We start from the raw sequence: 22,954 nt of genomic DNA on the forward strand, positions 1-22,954 counted from the left end.
GCTAACTATTCTAACCCAGCATTGGTACACTAAAATTTGAGAAGCTTCATAACTCTCTCCAAGGTATTTAATGACACAGCAGGGCATGATTTCTTCAAGTGTGCATACCCTTGGCTTGCCAACGCATCATCCAATCTATTTGAAGATAGGATAAATTCAGCACAAGCATCTTTTAGCCTGCTACAGTGATGTTGATCAGCTAGAGCTGACGTGGTCGCCACAGTCTGAACATCAAGAGTTTTGCAAAGAATGTCTTCACACATCATCTTCATCCTTTTCCATTGCATACCGATCTGCAGCCACTAGTAAGTGCCTGCCTGACCATTTCCTTTTTCTCTTCATCATCAAGTTTGTCCATGGAGCCGGAGGAGAGAGATCTCAATGCATGTGCATCAATTCTAAGACTCTTTGGGGAGGCTTCGGACCTCAAGGCCAACCTCCAGAAGTGTGCAGCTATACCAATTCGGTGCAACTCAGATGTGATGGCAGAGGTGACCCGAATCCTAGGATGCCCATCAGGCTCTTTTCCTTGCAAATACCCGGGACTTCCTACGGAAGCCGATGGCCGCACAACTCACTGTTGGAAATATGCCCTAGAGGCAATAATAAAATGGTTATTATTATATTTCCTTGTTCATGATAATTGTCTATTGTTCATGCTATAATTGTGTTATCCGGAAATCGTAATACATGTGTGAATACATAGACCACAACATATCCCTAGTGAGCCTCTAGTTGACTAGCTCGTTGATCAATAGATGGTTATGGTTTCCTGACCATTGTCATTGGATGTCATTGATAACGGGATCACATCATTAGGAGAATGATGTGATGGACAAGACCCAATCCTAAGCATAGCACTAGATCGTGTAGTTCGTTTGCTAAAGCTTTTCTAATGTCAAGTATCATTTTCTTAGACCATGAGATCGTGCAACTCCCGGATGCTGTAGGAATGCTTTGGGTGTACCAAACGTCACAAAATAACTGGGTGACTATAAAGGTGTACTACAGGTATCTCTTAAAGTGTCTGTTGGGTTGGCACGGATCGAGACTGGGATTTGTCACTCCGTATGACGGAGAGGTATCTCTGGGCCCACTCGGTAATGCATCTTCATAATGAGCTCGATGTGACCAAGTAGTTGGTCACGGGATCATGCATTACTGAACGAGTAAAGTGACTTGCCGGTAACGAGATTGAACGAGGTATTGGGATACCAACGATCGAATCTCGGGCAAGTAACGTACCGATCGACAAAGGGAATTGTATACGGGATTGCTTGAATCCTCGACATCGTGGTTCATCCGATGAGATCATCGTGGAACGTGTGGGAGCCAACATGGGTATCCAGATCCCGCTGTTGGTTATTGGCTAGAGAGGTGTCTCGGTCATGTCTGCATGATTCCCGTACCCGTAGGGTCTACACACTTAAGGTTCGATGACGCTAGGGTTATAAGGAAGGTTTGTATGTGTTTACCGAATGTTGTTCGGAGTCCCGGATGAGATCCCGGACGTCACGAGGAGTTCCGGGTTGGTCCGGAGGTGAACATTTATATATGGGAAGTCATCATACGGTCACCGGAAATATTCGGGGGTATACGGGTATTGTACCGGGACCACCATAGGGGTTCCGGGGGTCCACCGGGAGGGTCCACCTGCCCCGGAGGGCCTTATGGGCTGTAGGTGGAAGGGAACCAGCCCCTAAGCGGGCTGGCCGCCATCCCCCCTAGGGCCCATGCGCCTAGGGTTGGGGGGGACCCTAAAGGGGGGCGCCCCCCTTGCTTGGGGGGCAAGCCCCCTCCCCCTTGGCCGCCGCCCCCCCTCTAGATCTCATCTAGAGGGGCCGGCCCCCTTCCCCCTTCTCCTTATAAATAGAGGGGTGGAGGGAGGGCTGCAGCAACACATCCAAGGCGCAGCCCCTCCCCTCCCCAACACCTCTCCTCCTCCGCGTGAGCTTGGCGAAGCCCTGCCGGAGAACTGCCACTCCACCATCACCACGCCGTCGTGCTGCTGTTGGAGCCTTCTTCCTCAACCTCTCCCTCCTCCTTGCTGGATCAAGGCGCATGAGACGTCACCAGGCTACACGTGTGTTGAACACGGAGGCACCGTTGTTCGGTGCTTGGATCGGATTCTGCCGCGATCTGAATCGCTACGTGTACGACTCCTCCAACCGCGTTCTTGCAACGCTTCCGCATCGCGATCTTCAAAGGTATGAAGATGCACTCCCCTCTCGTTGCTAGTAAACTCCATAGATTGATCTTGGTGATGCGTAGAAATTTTTTAATTTCTGCAACGATCCCCAACAGTGGCATCATGAGCTAGGTCTATGCGTAGTTTCTATGCACGAGTAGAACACAAGTTGTTGTGGGCGTCGATTTTGTCAATTTACTTACCGTTACTATTCTTATCTTGATTCGGCGGCATCGTGGGATGAAGCGGCCCGGACCGACCTTACACGTACGCTTACGTGAGACAGGTTCCACCGACTGACATGCACTAGTTGCATAAGGTGGCTAGCGGGTGTCTGTCTCTCCCACTTTAGTCGGATCGGATTCGATGAAAAGGGTCCTTATGAAGGGTAAATAGAAATTGGCATATCACGTTGTGGTTTTGGCGTAGGTAAGAAACGTTCTGCTAGAAACCTATAGCAGCCACGTAAAAAAATGCAACAACAATTAGAGGACGTCTAACTTGTTTTTGCAGCAAGTGTCATGTGATGTGATATGGCCAGAAGGATGTGATGAATGATATATGTGATGTATGAGATTGATCATGTTCTTGTAATAGGAATCACGACTTGCATGTCGATGAGTATGACAACCGGCAGGAGCCATAGGAGTTGTCTTAATTTATTTATGACCTGCGTGTCAACTGGAACGTCATGTAATTACTTTACTTTATTACTAACCGTTAGCCATAGTAGTAGAAGTAATAGTTGGCAAGACAACTTCATGAAGACACGATGATGGAGATCATGATGATGGAGATCATGGTGTCATGCCGGTGACGATGATGATCATGGCGCCCCGAAGATGGAGATCAAAAGGAGCAAAATGATATTGGCCATATCATGTCACTATTTGATTGCATGTGATGTTTATCATGTTTTACATCTTATTTCCTTGGAATGACGGTAGCATAAATAAGATGATCCCTCGCTAAAATTTCAAGAAAGTGTTCGCCCTAACTGTGCACCGTTGCGAAGCTTCGTTGTTCCGAAGCACCATGTGATGATCGGGTGTGATAGGTTCTAACGTTCGCATACAACGGGTGTAAGCCAGATTTACACACGCAATACACTTAGGTTGACTTGACGAGCCTAGCATGTACAGACATGGCCTCGGAACACAAGAGACCGAAATGTCGAGCATGAGTCGTATAGCAGATACGATCAACATGAAGATGTTCACCGATGATGACTAGTCTGTCTCACGTGATGATCGGACACGGCCTAGTTGACTCGGATCATGTATCACTTAGATGACTAGAGGGATGTCTGTCTGAGTGGGAGTTCATTAATGATTTGATTAGATGAATTTAATTATCATGAACTTAGTCTAAAACCTTTACAATACGTCTTGTAGATCAAATGGCCCACGCTAATGTCAACCTCAACTTCATCGCGTTCCTAGAGAAAACCAAGTTGAAAGACGATGGTAGCAACTATACGGACTGGGTCCGGAACTTGAGGATCATCCTCATAGCTGCCAAGAAAGCATATGTCCTGGAAGCACCGCTAGGTGAAGCACCCGTCCCAGCAAACCAAGACGTTATGAACGCCTGGCAAGCACGTGTTGATGACTACTCCCTGGTTCAGTGCAGCATGCTTTACAGCTTAGAACCGGGGCTCCAAAAGCGGTTTGAGCAGCACGGAGCATATGAGATGTTCCAAGAGCTGAAAATGGTTTTCCAAGCTCATGCCCGGGTCGAGAGATATGAAGTCTCCGACAAGTTCTACAGTTGTAAGATGGAGGAGAATAGTTCTGTCATCGAGCACATACTCAAAATGTCTGGGTTACACAATCGCTTATCTCAGCTGGGAGTTAATCTCCCGGATGACGCGGTCGTTGACAGAATCCTTCAGTCGCTCCCACCTAGCTACAAGAGCTTTGTGATGAACTTCAATATGCAGGGGATGGAAAAGACCATTCCTGAGGTATATTCAATGCTGAAATCAGCGGAGGTGGAGATAAAAAAGGAACATCAAGTGTTGATGGTCAATAAAACCACTAGTTTCAAGAAAGGCAAGGGTAAGAAGAACTTCAAGAAGGACGGCAAGGGGGTTTCCGCGCCCGGTAAGCCAGTTGCCGGGAAGAAGCCAAAGCATGGACCCAAGCCTGAGACTGAGTGCTTTTATTGCAAGGGAAACGGTCACTGGAAGTGGAACTGCCCCAAGTACTTAGCGGATAAGAAGGCCGGCAATACCAAAGGTATATGTGATATACATGTTATTGATGTGTACCTTACCATCGCTCGTAGTAGCTCCTGGGTATTTGATACCGGTACGGTTGCTCATATTTGTAACTCAAAACAGGAGCTGCGGAATAAGCGAAGACTGGCGAAGGACGAGGTGACGATGCGCATCGGGAATGGTTCCAAGGTCGATGTGATCGCCGTCGGCACGCTACCTCTACATTTACCTACGGGATTAGTTTTAAACCTTAATAATTCTTATTTAGTGCCAGCTTTGAGCATGAACATTGTATCTGGATCTCGTTTAATGCGAGATGGCTACTCATTTAAATCTGAGAATAATGGTTGTTCTATTTATATGAGAGATATGTTTTATGGTCATGCCCCGCTGGTCAATGGTTTATTCTTATTGAATCTCGAACATGATGTTACACATATTCATAGTGTGAATGCCAAAAGATGTAAGATTGATAATGATAGTCCCACATACTTGTGGCACTGCTGCCTTGGTCACATTGGTGTCAAACGCATGAAGAAACTCCATGCAGATAGAATTTTGGAGTCTCTTGATTATGAATTATTTGACATGTGTGAACCATGCCTCATGGGCAAAATGACCAAGACTCCGTTCTCCGGAACAATGGAGCGAGCAACCAACTTATTGGAAATCATACATACTGATGTGTGCGGTCCAATGAGCGTTGAGGCTCGCGGTGGTTATCGTTATGTTCTCACCCTCACTGATGACTTAAGTAGATATGGGTATGTCTACTTAATGAAACACAAGTCTGAGACCTTTGAAAAGTTTAAGAAATTTCAGAGTGAGGTTGAAAATCAACGTGACAGGAAAATAAAGTTCTTACGATCAGATCGTGGGGGAGAATATTTGAGTCACGAATTTGGCACGCACTTAAGGAAATGTGGAATTGTTTCACAACTCATGCCGCCTGGAACACCTCAGTGTAATGGTGTGTCCGAACATCGTAATCGCACTCTGTTGGACATGGTGCGATCTATGATATCTCTTACCGACCTACCGCTATCATTTTGGGGATATGCTTTAGAGACTGCCGCATTCACTTTAAATAGGGCTCCGTCGAAATCCGTTGAGACGACACCGTATGAATTATGGTTTGGGAAGAAACCTAAGCTGTCGTTTCTGAAAGTTTGGGGATGCGATGCTTATGTCAAGAAACTTCAACCTGAAAAGCTCGAACCCAAGTCGGAAAAATGCGTCTTCATAGGATACCCTAAGGAAACTATTGGGTATACCTTCTACCTTAGATCCAAAGGCAAGATCTTTGTTGCCAAGAATGGATCCTTTCTAGAGAAAGAGTTTCTCTCAAAAGACGTAAGTGGGAGGAAAGTGGAACTTGATGAAGCACTGCCTCTTGAACCGGAAAGTAGCGCAGCTCAAGAAAACGTTTCTGTGGTGCCTGCACCGACTAGAGAGGAAGTTAATGATGATGATCAAGGAACTTCGGATCAAGTTACTACTGAACTTCGTAGGTCCACAAGGACACGTTCCGCACCAAAGTGGTACGGTAACCCTGTCCTGGAAATCATGTTGTTAGACAACGGTGAACCTTCGAACTATGAAGAAGCGATGGCGGGCCCGGATTCTGACAAATGGCTTGAAGCCATGAAATCCGAGATAGGATCCATGTATGAAAACGAAGTATGGACTTTGACTGAGTTGCCCGATGATCGGCGAGCCATAGAAAATAAATGGATCTTTAAGAACAAGACAGACGCGGATGGTAATGTGACCATCTATAAGGCTCAGCTTGTCGCTAAGGGTTATTGAAAAGTTCAAGGGGTTGACTACGATGAGACTTTCTCACCCGTAGCGAAGCTGAAGTCCTTCCGAATCATGTTAGCAATTGCCACGTTCTATGATTATGAGATATGACAAATGGACGTCAAAACGGCATTCCTTAATGGTTTCCTTAAGGAAGAATTGTATATGATGCAGCCAGAAGGTTTTGTCGATCCTAAGAATGCTGACAAGGTGTGCAAGCTCCAACGCTCAATCTATGGGCTGGTGCAAGTATCTCGGAGTTGGAACATTCGCTTTGATGAGATGATCAAAGCGTTTGGGTTTACGCAGACTTATGGAGAAGCCTGTGTTTACAAGAAAGTGAGTGGGAGCTCTGTAGCGTTTCTCATATTATATGTGGATGACATACTATTGATGGGAAATGATATAGAATTCTTGGAAAGCATAAAGGCCTACTTGAATAAGTGTTTTTCAATGAAGGACCTTGGAGAAGCTGCTTATATATTAGGCATCAAGATCTATAGAGATAGATCGAGACGCCTCATTGATCTTTCACAAAGCACGTACCTTGACAAGATATTGAAGAAGTTCAATATGGATCAGTCCAAGAAGGGGTTCTTGCCTGTATTGCAAGGTGTGAGATTGAGCACGGCTCAATGCCCGACCACGGCAGAAGATAGAGAAAAGATGAGTGTCATCCCCTATGCCTCGACCATAGGGTCTATTATGTATGCCATGCTGTGTACCAGACCTGATGTAAACCTTGCTGTAAGTTTGGTAGGAAGGTACCAAAGTAATCCCGGCATGGAACACTGGACAGCGGTCAAGAATATCCTGAAGTACCTGAAAAGGACTAAGGATATGTTTCTCATTTATGGAGGTGACGAAGAGCTCGTCGTAAAGGGTTACGTCGACGCTAGCTTCGACATAGATCTGGATGACTCTAAGTCACAAACCGGATACGTGTATATTTTGAATGGTGGGGCAGTCAGCTGGTGCAGTTGCAAGCAAAGCGTCGTGGCGGGATCTACATGTGAAGCGGAGTACATGGCAGCCTCGGAGGCAGCGCATGAAGCAATCTGGATGAAGGAGTTCATTACCGACCTAGGAGTTATTCCCAATGCGTCGGGCCCGATGACTCTCTTCTGTGACAACACTGGAGCTATTGCCCTGGCCAAGGAGCCCAGGTTCAAGAAGACCAGGCATATCTAGCGTCGCTTCAACTCCATTCGTGAAAATGTTCAAGATGGAGACATAGATATTTGTAAAGTGCATACAGACCTGAATGTCGCAGATCCGTTGACTAAACCTCTTCCACGAGCAAAACATGATCAACACCAGAAATCTATGGGTGTTCGATTCATCACAATGTAACTAGATTATTGACTCTAGTGCAAGTGGGAGACTGTTGGAAATATGCCCTAGAGGCAATAATAAAATGGTTATTATTATATTTCCTTGTTCATGATAATTGTCTATTGTTCATGCTATAATTGTGTTATCCGGAAATCGTAATACATGTGTGAATACATAGACCACAACATGTCCCTAGTGAGCCTCTAGTTGACTAGCTCGTTGATCAATAGATGGTTACGGTTTCCTGACCATGGACATTGGATGTCATTGATAACGGGATCACATCATTAGGAGAATGATGTGATGGACAAGACCCAATCCTAAGCATAGCACTAGATTGTGTAGTTCGTTTGCTAAAGCTTTTCTAATGTCAAGTATCATTTCCTTAGACCATGAGATCGTGCAACTCCCGGATGCCGTAGGAATGCTTTGGGTGTACCAAACGTCACAACGTAACTGGGTGACTATAAAGGTGCACTACAGGTATCTCCGAAAGTGTCTGTTGGGTTGGCACGGATCGAGACTGGGATTTGTCACTCCGTATGACGGAGAGGTATCTCTGGGCCCACTCGGTAATGCATCATCATAATGAGCTCGATGTGACCAAGTAGTTGGTCACGAGATCATGCATTACGGAACGAGTAAAGTGACTTGCCGGTAACGAGATTGAACAAGGTATTGGGATACCGACGATCGAATCTCGGGCAAGTAACGTACCGATTCACAAAGGGAATTGTATACGGGATTGCTTGAATCCTCGACATCGTGGTTCATCCGATGAGATCATCGTGGAACGTGTGGGAGCCAACATGGGTATCCAGATCCCGCTGTTGGTTATTGGCTAGAGAGGTGTCTCGGTCATGTCTGCATGATTCCCGTACCCGTAGGGTCTACACACTTAAGGTTCGATGACGCTAGGGTTATAAGGAAGGTTTGTATGTGTTTACCGAATGTTGTTCGGAGTCCCGGATGAGATCCCGGACGTCACGAGGAGTTCCGGGTTGGTCCGGAGGTGAAGATTTATATATGGGAAGTCATCATACGGTCACCGGAAATATTCGGGGGTATACCGGTATTGTACCGGGACCACCGGAGGGGTTCCGGGGGTCCACCTTCCCCGGAGGGCTTATGGGCTGTAGGTGGAAGGGAACCATCCCCTAAGTGGGCTGGGCGCCATCCCCCCTAGGGCCCATGCGCCTAGGGTTGGGGGGAACCCTAAAGGGGGGCGCCCCCTCCCCCCTTGCTTGGGGGGCAAGCCCCCTCCCTTTTGGCCACTGCCCCCCTCTAGATCTCATCTAGAGGGGCCGGCCCCTTCCCCCTTCTCCCTATAAATAGAGGGGTGGAGGGAGGGCTGCAGCAACACATCCAAGGCGGAACCCCTCTCCTCCCCAACACCTCTCCTCCTCCGCGTGAGCTTGGCGAAGCCCTGCCAGAGAACTGCCACTCCACCACCACCACGCCGTCGTGCTGCTGTTGGAGCCTTCTTCCTCAACCTCTCCCTCCTCCTTCCTAGATCAAGGCGCGGGAGACGTCACCGGGCTGCACGTGTGTTGAACACGGAGGCACCGTTGTTCGGTGCTTGGATCGGATTCTGCCGCGATCTGAATCGCTACGTGTACGACTCCTCCAACCGCGTTCTTGCAATGCTTCAGCATCGCGATCTTCAAAGGTATGAAGATGCACTCCCCTCTCGTTGCTAGTAAACTCCATAGATTGATCTTGGTGATGCGTAGAAATTTTTTAATTTCTGCAACGATCCCCAACACTCACAGGCCTAGTTGATCAGCTAGCGCGGTGTCTCCCAGGGTGGAAAGCGGCAAATATGCCGAAGAGTGGGTGAATGGTTTTGGTGCAGTCCGTTCTATGTGCGATACCTATACATGCGATGATGGCCCTCGACATACCCAAGAAGACGATCGCAGCCATGAATAAAATCTGCAAAGGCTTCCTGTGGTGCGCCAAAGATCAGGCGAATGGAGGGCAGTGCCGTGTGGCGTGGGAGACCTTGTGCTCACCAAGATGGGCGGGAGGTTTGGGCATCACCAACTTAAAGTGGCTTATGTTGGAAATATGCCCTAGAGGCAATAATAAATGGTTATTATTATATTTCTTTGTTCATGGTAATTGTCTATTGTTCATAATTGTGTTATCCGGAAATCGTAATACATGTGTGAATACATAGACCACAACGTGTCCCTAGTAAGCCTCTAGTTGACTAGCTCGTTGATCAACAAATAGTCATGATTTCCTGACTATGGACATTGGATATCATTGATAACGGGATCACATCATTAGGAGAATGATGTGATGGACAAGACCCAATCCTAAGCATAGCATAAAAGATCGTGTAGTTTCGTTTGTTAGAGCTTTTCCAATGTCAAGTATCTTTTCCTTAGACCATGAGATCGTGCAACTCCCGGATACCGTAGGAGTGCTTTGGGTGTGCCAAACGTCACAACGTAACTGGGTGACTATAAAGGTGCACTACGGGTATCTCCGAAAGTGTCTGTTGGGTTGGCACGGATCGAGACTGGGATTTGTCACTCCGTGTGACAGAGAGGTATCTCTGGGCCCACTCGGTAATGCATCATCATAATGAGCTCTATGTGACTAAGGCGTTAGTCACGGGATCATGCATTGCGGTACGAGTAAAGAGACTTGCCGGTAACGAGATTGAACAAGGTATTGGGATACCGACGATCGAATCTCGGGCAAGTAACATACCGATTGACAAAGGGAATTGTATGCGGGATTGATTGAATCCTCGACATCGTGGTTCATCCGATGAGATCATCGTGGAACATGTGGGAGCCAACATGGGTATCCAGATCCCGCTGTTGGTTATTGACCGGAGAGGCGTCTCGATCATGTCTACATGTCTCCCGAACCCGTAGGGTCTACACACTTAAGGTTCGGTGACGCTAGGGTTGAAGAGATATGAGTATGCGGAAACCCGAAAGTTGTTAGGAGTCCCGGATGAGATCCCGGACGTCACGAGGAGTTCCGGAATGGTCCGGAGGTAAAGAATTATATATAGGAAGTCAAGTTTCGGCCACCGGGAAAGTTTCGGGGGTTACCGGTATTGTACCGGGACCACCGGAAGGGTCCCGGGGGTCCACCGGGTGGGGCCACCTATCCCGGAGGGCCCCGTGGGCTGAAGTGGGAAGGGAACCAGCCCCTAGTGGGCTGGGCGCCCCCCCATGGGCCTCCCCCTGCGCCTAGGGTTGGAAACCCTAGGGTGGGGGGCGCCCCACTTGCCTTGGGGGGCAAGGCACCCCCTTGGCCGCCGCCCCCCACCCTAGATGGGACTTGGCCGGCGCCCCCCCTCCCAGGGGGCCTATATAAAGGGGGAGGGAGGGCAGCAACATCTCAGCCTTGGGCGCCTCCCTCCTCCCCTGCTACACCTCTCTCTCTCGTAGAAGCTCGGGGAAGCCCTGCCGACATCCCGCTACATCCACCACCACGACGTCGTGCTGCTGGATCTCCATCAACCTCTCCTTCCCCCTTGCTGGATCAAGAAGGAGGAGACGTTGCTGCACCATACGTGTGTTGAACGCGGAGGTGCCGTCTGTTCGGCACTCGGTCATCGGTGATTTGAATCACGGCGAGTACGACTCCGTCATCCACGTTCATTGGAACGCTTCCGCTCGTGATCTACAAGGGTATGTAGATGCACTCCTTTCCCCTCGTTGCTAGTATACTCCATAGATGCATCTTGGTGAGCGTAGGAAAATTTTAAAATTATGCTACGATCCCCAGCAGTGGCATCATGAGCCAGGCCTATGCGTAGGTACTATGCACGAGTAGAACACAAAGCAGTTGTGGGCGTTGATGTTGCCAATTCTTCTTGCCGCTACTAGTCGTATCTTGTTTCGGCGGTATTGTAGGATGAAGCGGCCTGGACCGACCTTACACGTACGCTTACGTGAGACAGGTTCCACCGACTGACATGCACTAGTTGCATAAGGTGGCTAGCGGGTGTCTGTCTCTCCTACGTTAGTCGGAACGGATTCGATGAAAAGGGTCCTTATGAAGGGTAAATAGAAATTGGCAAATCACGTTGTGGTCATACGTAGGTAAGAAAACGTTCTTGCTAGAAACCTACAAACCACGTAAAAAACTTGCAACAACAATTAGCGGACGTCTAACTTGTTTTTGCAGCAAGTGCTATGTGATGTGATATGGCCAGAAGATGTGATGAATGATATATGTGATGTATGAGATTGATCATATTCTTGTAATAGGAATCACGACTTGCATGTCGATGAGTATGACAACCGGCAGGAGCCATAGGAGTTGTCTTTATTATTTTGTATGACCTGCGTGTCATTGAATAACGTCATGTAAATTACTTTACTTTGTTGCTAAACGCGTTAGCCATAGAAGTAGAAGTAATCGTTGGCGTGACGACTTCATGAAGACACAATGATGGAGATCATGGTGTCATGCCGGTGACGAAGATGATCATGGTGCCCCGAAGATGGAGATCAAAGGAGCATAATGATATTGGCCATATCATGTCACTATTTGATTGCATGTGATGTTTATCATGTTTTTGCATCTTATTTGCTTAGAACGACGGTAGTAATAAGATGATCCCTTATGATAATTTCAAGAAAGTGTTCACCCTAACTGTGCACCGTTGCGAAGGTTCGTTGTTTCGAAGAACCACGTGATGATCGGGTGTGATAGATTCTAACGTTCGAATACAACGGGTGTTGACAAGCCTAGCATGTACAGACATGGCCTCGGAACACACGCAATACACTTAGGTTGACTTGACGAGCCTAGCATGTACAGACATGGCCTCGGAACACGGAGGACCGAAAGGTCGAGCATGAGTCGTATAGAAGATACGATCAACATGGAGATGTTCACCGATCTTGACTAGTCCGTCTCACGTGATGATCGGACACGGCCTAGTTAACTCGGATCATGTTCCACTTAGATGACTAGAGGGATGTCTATCTCAGTGGGAGTTCATTGAGTAATTTGATTAGATGAACTTAATTATCATGAACTTAGTCTAAAATCTTTACACTATGTCTTGTAGATCAAATGGCCAACGTTGTCCTCAATTTCAACGCGTTCCTAGAGAAAACCAAGCTGAAAGATGATGGCAGCAACTATACGGACTGGGTCCGGAACCTGAGGATCATCCTCATAGTAGCCAAGAAAGATTATGTCTTAGAAGCACCGCTAGGTGATGCACCAATCCCAGAGAACCAAGACGTTATGAACGCTTGGCAATCACGTGCTGATGATTACTCCCTCGTTCATTGCGGCATGCTTTACAGCTTAGAACCGGGTCTCCAAAAGTGTTTTGAGAAACATGGAGCATATGAGATGTTCGAGGAGCTGAAATTGGTTTTCCAAGATCATGCCCGGGTCGAGAGATATGAAGTCTCCGACAAGTTCTTCAGCTGTAAAATGGAGGAAAATAGTTTTGTAAGTGAGCACATACTCAGAATGTCTGGGTTGCACAACCGCTTGACTCAGCTGGGAGTTAATCTCCCGGATGACGCGGTCATTGACAGAATCCTTCAGTCGCTTCCACCAAGCTACAAGAGCTTTGTGATGAACTTCAATATGCGGGGGATGGAAAAGACCATTCCTGAGATATATTCAATGCTGAAATCAGCGGAGGTGGAGATCAGAAAAGAACATCAAGTGTTGATGGTGAATAAAACCACTAAGTTCAAGAAGGGCAAGGGTAAGAAGAACTTCAAGAAGGACGGCAAGGGAGTTGCCGCGCCCGGTAAGCCAGTTACTGGGAAGAAGTCAAAGAATGGACCCAAGCCTGAAACTGAGTGCTTTTATTGCAAGGGAAGTGGTCACTGGAAGCGGAACTGCCCCAAGTACTTAGCGGACAAGAAGGCCGGCAACGCCAAAGGTATATGTGATATACATGTAATTGATGTGTACCTTACCAGTACTCGTAGTAGCTCCTGGGTATTTGATACCGGTGCGGTTGCACATATTTGTAACTCAAAACAGGAACTACGGAATAAACGGAGACTGGCGAAGGACGAGGTGACGATGCGCGTCGGGAATGGTTCCAAGGTCGATGTGATCGCCGTCGGCACGCTACCTCTGCATCTACCCACGGGATTAGTTTTAAACCTCAATAATTGTTATTTAGTGCCAGCTTTGAGCATGAACATTGTATCTAGATCTCGTTTAATTCGAGATGGCTACTCATTTAAATCCGAGAATAATGGTTGTTCTATTTATTTGAGAGATATGTTTTATGGTCATGCCCCGCTGGTCAATGGTTTATTTTTGATGAATCTCGAACGTGATGTTACACATATTCATAGTGTGAATACCAAAAGATGTAAAGTTGATAACGATAGTCCCACATACTTGTGGCACTGCCGCCTTGGTCACATTGGTGTCAAGCGCATGAAGAAGCTCCATGCAGATGGACTTTTGGAGTCTCTTGATTACGAATCATTTGACACGTGCGAACCATGCCTCATGGGTAAGATGACCAAGACTCCGTTCTCCAGAACAATGGAGCGAGCAACCAACTTATTGGAAATCATACATACCGATGTGTGCGGTCCAATGAGTGTTGAGGCTCGCGGAGGATATCGTTATGTTCTCACTCTCACTAATGACTTAAGTAGATATGGGTATGTCTACCTAATGAAACACAAGTCTGAAACCTTTGAAAAGTTCAAGGAATTTCAGCGTGAAGTTGAGAATCAACGTGACAGAAAAATAAAATTCTTACGATCAGATCGTGGTGGAGAATATTTAAGTCACGAATTTGGTGCACACTTAAGGAAATGTGGAATAGTTTCACAACTCACGCCGCCTGGAACACCTCAGAGAAATGGTGTGTCCGAACGTCGTAATCGCACTCTATTCGATATGGTGCGATCTATGATGTCTCTTACCGATTTACCGCTCTCATTTTGGGGCTATGCTTTAGAGACTGCCGCATTCACTTTAAATAGGGCTCCGTCGAAATCCGTTGAGACGACACCGTATGAATTATGGTTTGGGAAGAAACCTAAGCTGTCGTTTCTAAAAGTTTGGGGATGCGATGCTTATGTCAAGAAACTTCAACCTGAAAAGCTCGAACCCAAGTCGGAGAAATGCGTCTTCATAGGATACCCTAAGGAAACCATTGGGTATACCTTCTACCTCAGATCCGAAGGCAAGATCTTCGTTGCCAAGAACGGGTCCCTTCTGGAGAAGGAGTTTCTCTCGTAAGAATTGAGTGGGAGGAAAGTGGAACTTGATGAGGTGATAGTCACCCCTTCCGAACCGGAAAGTAGCGCAGCGCGGGAAAATGTTCCTGTGGTGCCTACACCGACTGGGGAGGAAGTTAATGATGATGATCATGAAGCTTTGGATCAAGTTACTACTGAACTTCGTAGGTCCACAAGGACACGTTCCGCACCAGAGTGGTACGGCAACCCTGTCCTGGAAATCATGTTGTTAGACAACGGTGAACCTTCGAACTATGAAGAAGTGATGGCAGGCCCGGATTCCGACAAATGGCTAGAAGCCATGAAATCCGAGATAGGATCCATGTATGAAAACGAAGTATGGACTTTGACTGACTTGCCCGATGATCGGCGAGCCATAGAAAATAAATGGATCTTTAAGAAGAAGACAGACGCGGATGGTAATGTGACCATCTACAAAGCTCGACTTGTCTCTAAGGGTTATCGACAAGTTCAAGGGGTTGACTACGATGAGACTTTCTCACCCGTAGCGAAGCTGAAGTCCGTCTGAATCATGTTAGCAATTGCCGCATACTATGATTATGAGATTTGGCAGATGGACGTCAAAACGGCATTCCTTAACCGCTTCCTTAAGGAAGAGTTGTATATGATGCAGCCGGAAGGTTTTGTCGACCCTAAGAATACTAACAAAGTATGCAAGCTCCAGCGCTCAATCTACGGGCTGATGCAAGCATCTCGGAGTTGGAACATTCGCTTTGATGAGATGATCAAAGCGTTTGGGTTTACACTGACTTATGGAGAAGCCTGTGTTTACAAGAAAGTGAGTGGGAGCTCTGTAGCATTTCTCTTATTATATGTGGATGACATATTATTGATGGGAAATGATATAGAATTCTTGGAAAGTATAAAGGCCTATTTGAATAAGTGTTTTTCAATGAAGGACCTTGGAGAAGCTGCTTATATATTAGGCATCAAGATCTATAGAGATAGATCAAGACGCCTCATTGGTCTTTCACAGAGTACATACCTTGACAAGATATTGAAGAAGTTCAATATGGATCAGTCCAAGAAGGGGTTCTTGCCTGTATTGCAAGGTGTGCAATTGAGCACGGCTCAATGCCCGACCACGGCAGAAGATAGAGAAAATATGAGTGTCATCCCCTATGCCTCGGCCATAGGGTCTATTATGTATGCCATGCTGTGTACCAGACCCGATGTAAACCTTGCCGTAAGTTTGGTAGGAAGGTACCAAAGTAATCCCGGCATGGAACACTGGACAGCGGTCAAGAATATTCTAAAGTACCTGAAAAGGACTAAGGATATGTTTCTCGTTTATGGAGGTGACGAAGAGCTCGTCGTAAAGGGTTACGTCGACGCTAGCTTCGACACAGATCTGGATGACTCGAAGTCACAAACCGGATACGTGTATATTTTGAATGGAGGAGCAGTAAGCTGGTGCAGTTGCAAGCAAAGCGTCGTGGCGGGATCTACATGTGAAGCGGAGTACATGGCAGCTTCAGAGGCAGCCCATGAAGCAGTCTGGATGAAGGAGTTCATTACCGACCTAGGGGTGATTCCCAATGCGTCGGGCCCGATGGCTCCCTTCTGTGACAACACTGGAGCTATTGCTCTTGCGAAGGATCCCAGGTTTCACAGGAAGACCAGGCATATCAAGTGTCGCTTCAACTCCATTCGTGAAAGTGTTCAAAATGGAGACATAGATATTTGTAAAGTACATACGGACCTGAATGTAGCAGATCCGTTGACTAAACCTCTCCCTAGAGCAAAACATGATCAACACCAGGACGCAATGGGTGTTCGATTCATCATAATGTAACTAGATTATTGACTCTAGTGCAAGTGGGAGACTGTTGGAAATATGCCCTAGAGGCAATAATAAATGGTTATTATTATATTTCTTTGTTCATGGTAATTGTCTATTGTTCATAATTGTGTTATCCGGAAATCGTAATACACGTGTGAATACATAGACCACAACGTGTCCCTAGTAAGCCTCTAGTTGACTAGCTCGTTGATCAACAGATAGTCATGGTTTCCTGACTATGGACATTGGATGTCATTGATAACGGGATCACATCATTAGGAGAATGATGTGATGGACAAGACCCAATCCTAAGCATAGCATAAAAGATCGTGTAGTTTCGTTTGCTAGAGCTTTTCCAATGTCAAGTATCTTTTCCTTAGACCATGAGATCGTGCAACTCCCGGATACCGTAGGAGTGCTTTGGGTGTGCCAAACGTCACAACGTAACTGGGTGACTATAAAGGTGCACTACGGGTATCTCCGAAAGTGTCTGTTGGGTTGGCACGGATTGAGACTGGGATTTGTCACTCTGTGTGACGGAGAGGTATCTCTGGGCCCACTCGGTAATGCATCATCATAATGAGCTCTATGTGACTAAGGCGTTAGTCACGGGATCATGCATTGCGGTACGAGTAAAGAGACTTGCCGGTAACGAGATTGAACAAGGTATTGGGATACCGACGATCGAATCTCAGGCAAGTAACATACCGATTGACAAAGGGAATTGTATGCGGGATTGATTGAATCCTCGACATCGTGGTTCATCCGATGAGATCATCGTGGAACATGTGGGAGCCAACATGGGTATCCAGATCCCGCTGTTGGTTATTGACCGGAGAGGCGTCTCGGTCATGTCTACATGTCTCCCGAACCCGTAGGGTCTACACACTTAAGGTTCGGTGACGCTAGGGTTGAAGAGATATGAGTATGCGGAAACCCGAAAGTTGTTCGGAGTCCCGGATGAGATCCCGGACGTCACGAGGAGTTCCAGAATGGTCCGGAGGTGAAGAATTATATATAGGAAGTCAAGTTTCGGCCACCGGGAAAGTTTCGGGGGTTACCGGTATTGTACCGGGACCACCGGAAGGGTCCCGGGGGTCCACCGGGTGGGGCCACCTATCCCAGAGGGCCCCGTGGGCTGAAGTGGGAAGGGAACCAGCCCCTAGTGGGCTGGGCGCCCCCCATGGGCCTCCCCCCTGCGCCTAGGGTTGGAAACTCTAGGGTGGGGGGGCGCCCCACTTGCCTTGGGGGGCAAGGCACCCCCTTGGCCGCCGCCCCCCACCCTAGATGGGACTTGGCCGGCGCCCCCCCTCCCAGGGGGGCTATATAAAGGGAGGGGGAGGGAGGGCAGCAACATCTCAGCCTTGGGCGCCTCACTCCTCCCCTGCTACACCTCTCTCTCTCGTAGAAGCTCGGCGAAGCCCTGCCGACATCCCGCTACATCCACCACCACGTCGTCGTGCTGCTGGATCTCCATCAACCTCTCCTTCCCCCTTGCTGGATCAAGAAGGAGGAGACGTTGCTGCACCGTACGTGCGTTGAACGCGGAGGTGCCGTCCGTTCGGCACTCGGTCATCGGTGATTTGAATCACGGCGAGTACGACTCCGTCATCCACGTTCATTGGAACGCTTCCGCTCGCGATCTACAAGGGTATGTAGATGCACTCCTTTCCCCTCGTTGCTAGTATACTCCATAGATGCATCTTGGTGAGCGTAGAATTTTTTTAAAATTATGCTACGATCCCCAACAGCTTAATGTTACCATGCAGGCAAGATGGCCTTGGCTCAAACGTGTGGATCAGACTAGGCCCTGGGCGGAGTTCGATATAGCAGTGCCAAAAAGATCATTGCAACTGTTTAAGGCGGCCACCCGTGCAATGGTAGGAAATGGTGAAAGTACCTTATTTTGGGAAGATCGTTGGCTGGACGACTTCAGGGTGGAGGAATTGGCGCCATCAATATACGGTTCAGTGAGGAAAAGGATTCATGACAATCGCACGGTCAACCAAGGGGTAGCGAACGGAGCTTGGGCACTGGACGTCTGACCGGAGGTTAATACGCAAATGCTCCATGAATACTTGCGGCTCTGGGATAGACTTGCAACGGTGCAACTACACCCAGAGGTGGTGGACACGATTCGGTGGACTTGGGAGGAAAGTGGATCCTACTCCACAAGATCAGCATATAAGGCAAAGTTTTGGGCAATGGAAATAGTGGCAACGGCGAAGTTCACATGGAAATTCAAAGCACCACTTAGATGTCGTTTCTTTGCTTGGCTTGTGCTACAAACCCGTTGTTGGACTTCTGACAGGTTGGCAAGACCAGGGTTGGACCACCAGAAAAAGTGCCCTTCTGTGATCAAGAGGAAGAGAGCATAAATCATATCCTACTCCAATGCGTCTTTGCGAGGGAAGTGTGGGCGCGCGTCTGCGCTGCTTGGGATAGACCAGATTGGGCACCAACCTCTACGTCGAACTTGGGAGCATGGTGCATGAGCAGCACGGACAGGGCCGTGGGAGGCAAGGATGCAAGGGCCATGTTGTTGTTGGTCATATGGGAGCTTTGGAAGCATATAAACAGGGTTGTTTTTTATGGAGATGCTCTTTCGAGCTCTTTTGTAATTAACCGGATAGCCGTAGAGTGTAGGGCGTGGAAGGTGGCAGGCCTGTTTAGATCTAACTTGGATAGAGTCATTGCGGTCATTGAGGTGGGCCATGACGCGAGTAGTTAGTCTAGGCATGCGGGTGGAGTTGGGCTATGTAACGCTATGTAGCTCCAACGTGGAGGGGTCTTCTAATCCCCATCCTCTTCTTTAATATATAGTACACACACTCGTGCGTATTCAAGAAAAAAGTTTGTCCATGGAAGGCAATAGATCTGTGTAGATAAAGTGAAGTAATGCCTTAAAAACAGCAGGTTGCATGTCTTCGACTGTTATGTTCTGTCCACACTAGCCTCTCATCGGTCCATACAGCTTTGCCTTGAAGACTGGAGACCGCGTTGCGAGCACAATCTTATGTGCAGGAAAAGTCTCACCTTCAACCTTGAATGTCACATCTGCTTCCTCGGCCGCCTCTAGCAATTTTCCGAAATTTTCTGCCAAGTCTAAGGGTGGAATCTGGACCTCAGCTGTTATCGCGGCGTTCACAATAAATGGTTCCTTGATGACAGTTAGATCACACTCAATTACAAGACGGTCATTCCGCAGATAAGGCGACTCCTCCAGCTCACTGTTCTTCTTAAAACTTGGAGCACCCCAACAATAACTGGTCCCAATCCCACTGGTGTTGTGGCAATCGAACACTACCCGGATGAACTTTTTGAAAATTATGGTTAACAAATTTTGAATACAATGAACAATTTTTGAAATAAATGAATTTTTTTATTTTTTGAACTTGATGAACAAATTCTCAATTCAAGACACCTTTTGAAAATCGGTGAACTTTTTTAAACGCGGATGATTTTTTTTGAATTTGATGAACATTTTTAAAATTATGGTGAACAAATTTTAAATTTCATGAACATTTCTTGAATTAAGTGAACAAAAAATGTTCGCGAAAACGAGAAAAAGAAAAAAACAAAGAAGAAAAAAGGAAGTGAAGAAGAAACAAAAATAAAAAAGAAAAGAAACTAAGACGAAAAAACGAAATGAAAAAGAAAAAAAACTGAGAATGGAGAAAAAAAGGGAAAATGAAAACTCGGTTTGGGAAGGTTCTAGAACCTTCCCAAAGTCGGACATGATGTACCTGGGCCTGTCAACTTATATGCAGCAGGGCCTAGGGGGGGGAGGTACCTGTGCGGTCGCTTCGCAGCGACTTACATGCCGAATAGGAGCTGCCCACCACATCGATCGCCCGGGGTGGCGGCTGAGCTGGGTGTGGGCCGGGCATGAGTTCATCTCTGTCGTGACTGGCACTGAGACGCAAAGCAGGGCAACTGCAGCGGATTCAATGTTGTCGCTGGCGCCCCTCCGCATTGCTGTGAGAAGCAACCGATTATGGTGGACCTACCGGCAGGCGCATCGTACAACAGACAGTCCACCAACTGCTATCGTGGCGGTATTCTGGCGTCCGTTACGCAGAACATCAGGACGGCCACCTTGCAGTTCAAGATGTACATCAGCAATTTCTCCCTCGACGAGCATAGCGACCTCCAAGATGCCGATTGACTTAGCATCGGTGTGCCTGGCTACACATGTAGCAATGCCACCAATGTTCCCGTGACAAGGTCCAAGGTGGAGAAGGAGTGGCACGAACAAGTTATGTGTAAGCATTTTATTATTTCTTCTTGCCATATCTAAATAATGTTCAAAAAAATGTGACAGGGGCTTTGCCCCCCCCCCCCCCCCCCCCCACACACACACACTTCATCACGTTGTATTTATTTAATAGTTGTTTATAGTTTAGTGCATGTATCTTATAATCATTATTTGCATCATCAGGCGGCTTCAGTTTCCTTTTTGTTCGAGCTTGAACATCCAAAGATTCCACCTTAGCTAGCTCTGATAGGCCTAATAACATGGTGGTTTCGTCTTCTCGCGAGTCGGCATCCCAATACCCATCGGCAAGAAGTTGATATGCGTGCGTGCATCCCAGGCACACATTAGAGAAAAGGCTGCTTAGTCTTTTTCAAGTATTTACCGGCATGAATTATTCTGGAGATATTATTACGAGTTTCAGTTGTTGAAGCAGCAAATTAAAAGCATCCCTGTGGTTTCACCCTTCACTTTGTCTCTGCGGTAAAAGTTTCAACGCTCCTGTTGCAGTTGCAAGCGCTCTAGACAGTGGCGGAGCTTGACCAAGTTCCTTGGGGGTGTGGGTGGGGGGGGGGGGGGGGAGCTTTGCTACATCTACGTAAAATCTCTTACGAATCTTACGTACAAGCTCACCTGGTCTGATTTGATTGTAATAAAATAAGGCCCATCCGACAAAATCCGCCGGGGGGGGGGGGGGGGGGGGTGTGAGCCAAACACACAAAACTTCCTAACCTAAGCTCCTTTTCAAATTACAATGCGCTAAGCTCCGCCGCCAGTAGACTTGAAAAGGACCGAGGCTTGCAAGTTGCAACTGAACCATGGTCCATGAAACAAGTACGAGTAGAACCAAAATACCAGTCAATTTGCCAACCGGCCAAATAAATTCTCGTAACAGTGCCATAGAAGCATACAACAAAGAGAAGGAAATGCAATCTATACCACCTCAAAAGGAAACTACAGACTCTTGTACATGGTAAGCATAAGATTTCCACAGATCTCTAGATTCCCATTCCACTCAATGTTCTTCCCCATCACACGACTCCCCTCGCCATAGAATGCCACATCGTCTAGTCATACGGCATTATATCTTGGCCGTTTTCGCAAATGGGCGCTCACAACTAGTGACACACGACAGATTCTGGACGATTGTCGCACGATGCAGCAGATCAAACCGTCCCTGCGTTGAGCAAAAGTGAACAGCGCCGTTCAATACTCCGTCGTGCGGAGTTCGGCCGGCTACTGTCGTCCACAGAGCAGTTTCGAATTAGATGCCACAAGGATAAGAAATAAGATGGCCGATTTGCCACGCACTGTAAAGGAATGGATGAGAAGTGAAGATGTGTTTGGTCTGGAGTCTGGACATGATATATCTTCAAGTAGCAAAGAAAGCCAATGACACCAGCAAACAAGATCAGCAGGTCCCAAGGAATCTCATACAGGTTTGAACAAGAAGGACATTGTAAAAACCTTTCTGCAGCAGTAAGACCGCTGCAAATCAACATCATATCAGACAAGAGGACTGTTCACATTAGCTATTCTTCAATTCAGGAAAGGTAGGCCTTTTTTTTTTCTGAACATGATAATAATACTGAAAGTAAAATAATGGCTGTACACTGTAATTTTACATTAGCAATAATTTGATAGTAGCGAATCACGGCTCACATCCTTAGGCAGAAAAAGAAAAACATCCTTTGACAGCATGATGCAGTATATGTTCTTGCTAAAACCAAAAGAACTCGTTGAACAAAGGATTACAGTTTGTACTCCCTCTGTAAACAAATATAAGCGTGTTTAGATCACTATTTTAATGATCTAAATGCTCTTATATTTCTTTACGGAAGAAGTAATTAATAAACATGCTTGCTTTAGAATACTTTGTGCAAACGTGCAAGGACTCATGTGTCAACCTCAAATTTCGCATTTGACTCTTACTACTAAACGTATTCAGACCATCTTCACATTAAAATAGTAAACCAATCATGAAAATAACTTCGAGACAAGCAATATGATCTAGCAAATTAAGAACTGCTTTAACCTGCATATATTATGATTTTAGCTGTATACATGTCGTAAGTGCCTGTCAAATTACACTCATCCTTCATCTGCAATTGTATCAATAAAGTGA

General features: G+C 46.9%; 1 pseudogene; it reads right to left on the bottom strand.

The window, feature by feature from the left end:
- Window positions 1–29: 29 nt before the first annotated feature.
- LOC120974110 (BTB/POZ and MATH domain-containing protein 2-like) lies at window positions 30–19,941 on the bottom strand (annotated as a pseudogene).
- Between the last annotated feature and the right edge of the window lie 3,013 nt (window positions 19,942–22,954).

The sequence above is a fragment of the Aegilops tauschii genome, chromosome 2 (genome assembly GCF_002575655.3).
Source record: "Aegilops tauschii subsp. strangulata cultivar AL8/78 chromosome 2, Aet v6.0, whole genome shotgun sequence".
Classification (NCBI taxonomy): Eukaryota; Viridiplantae; Streptophyta; class Magnoliopsida; order Poales; family Poaceae; genus Aegilops; species Aegilops tauschii.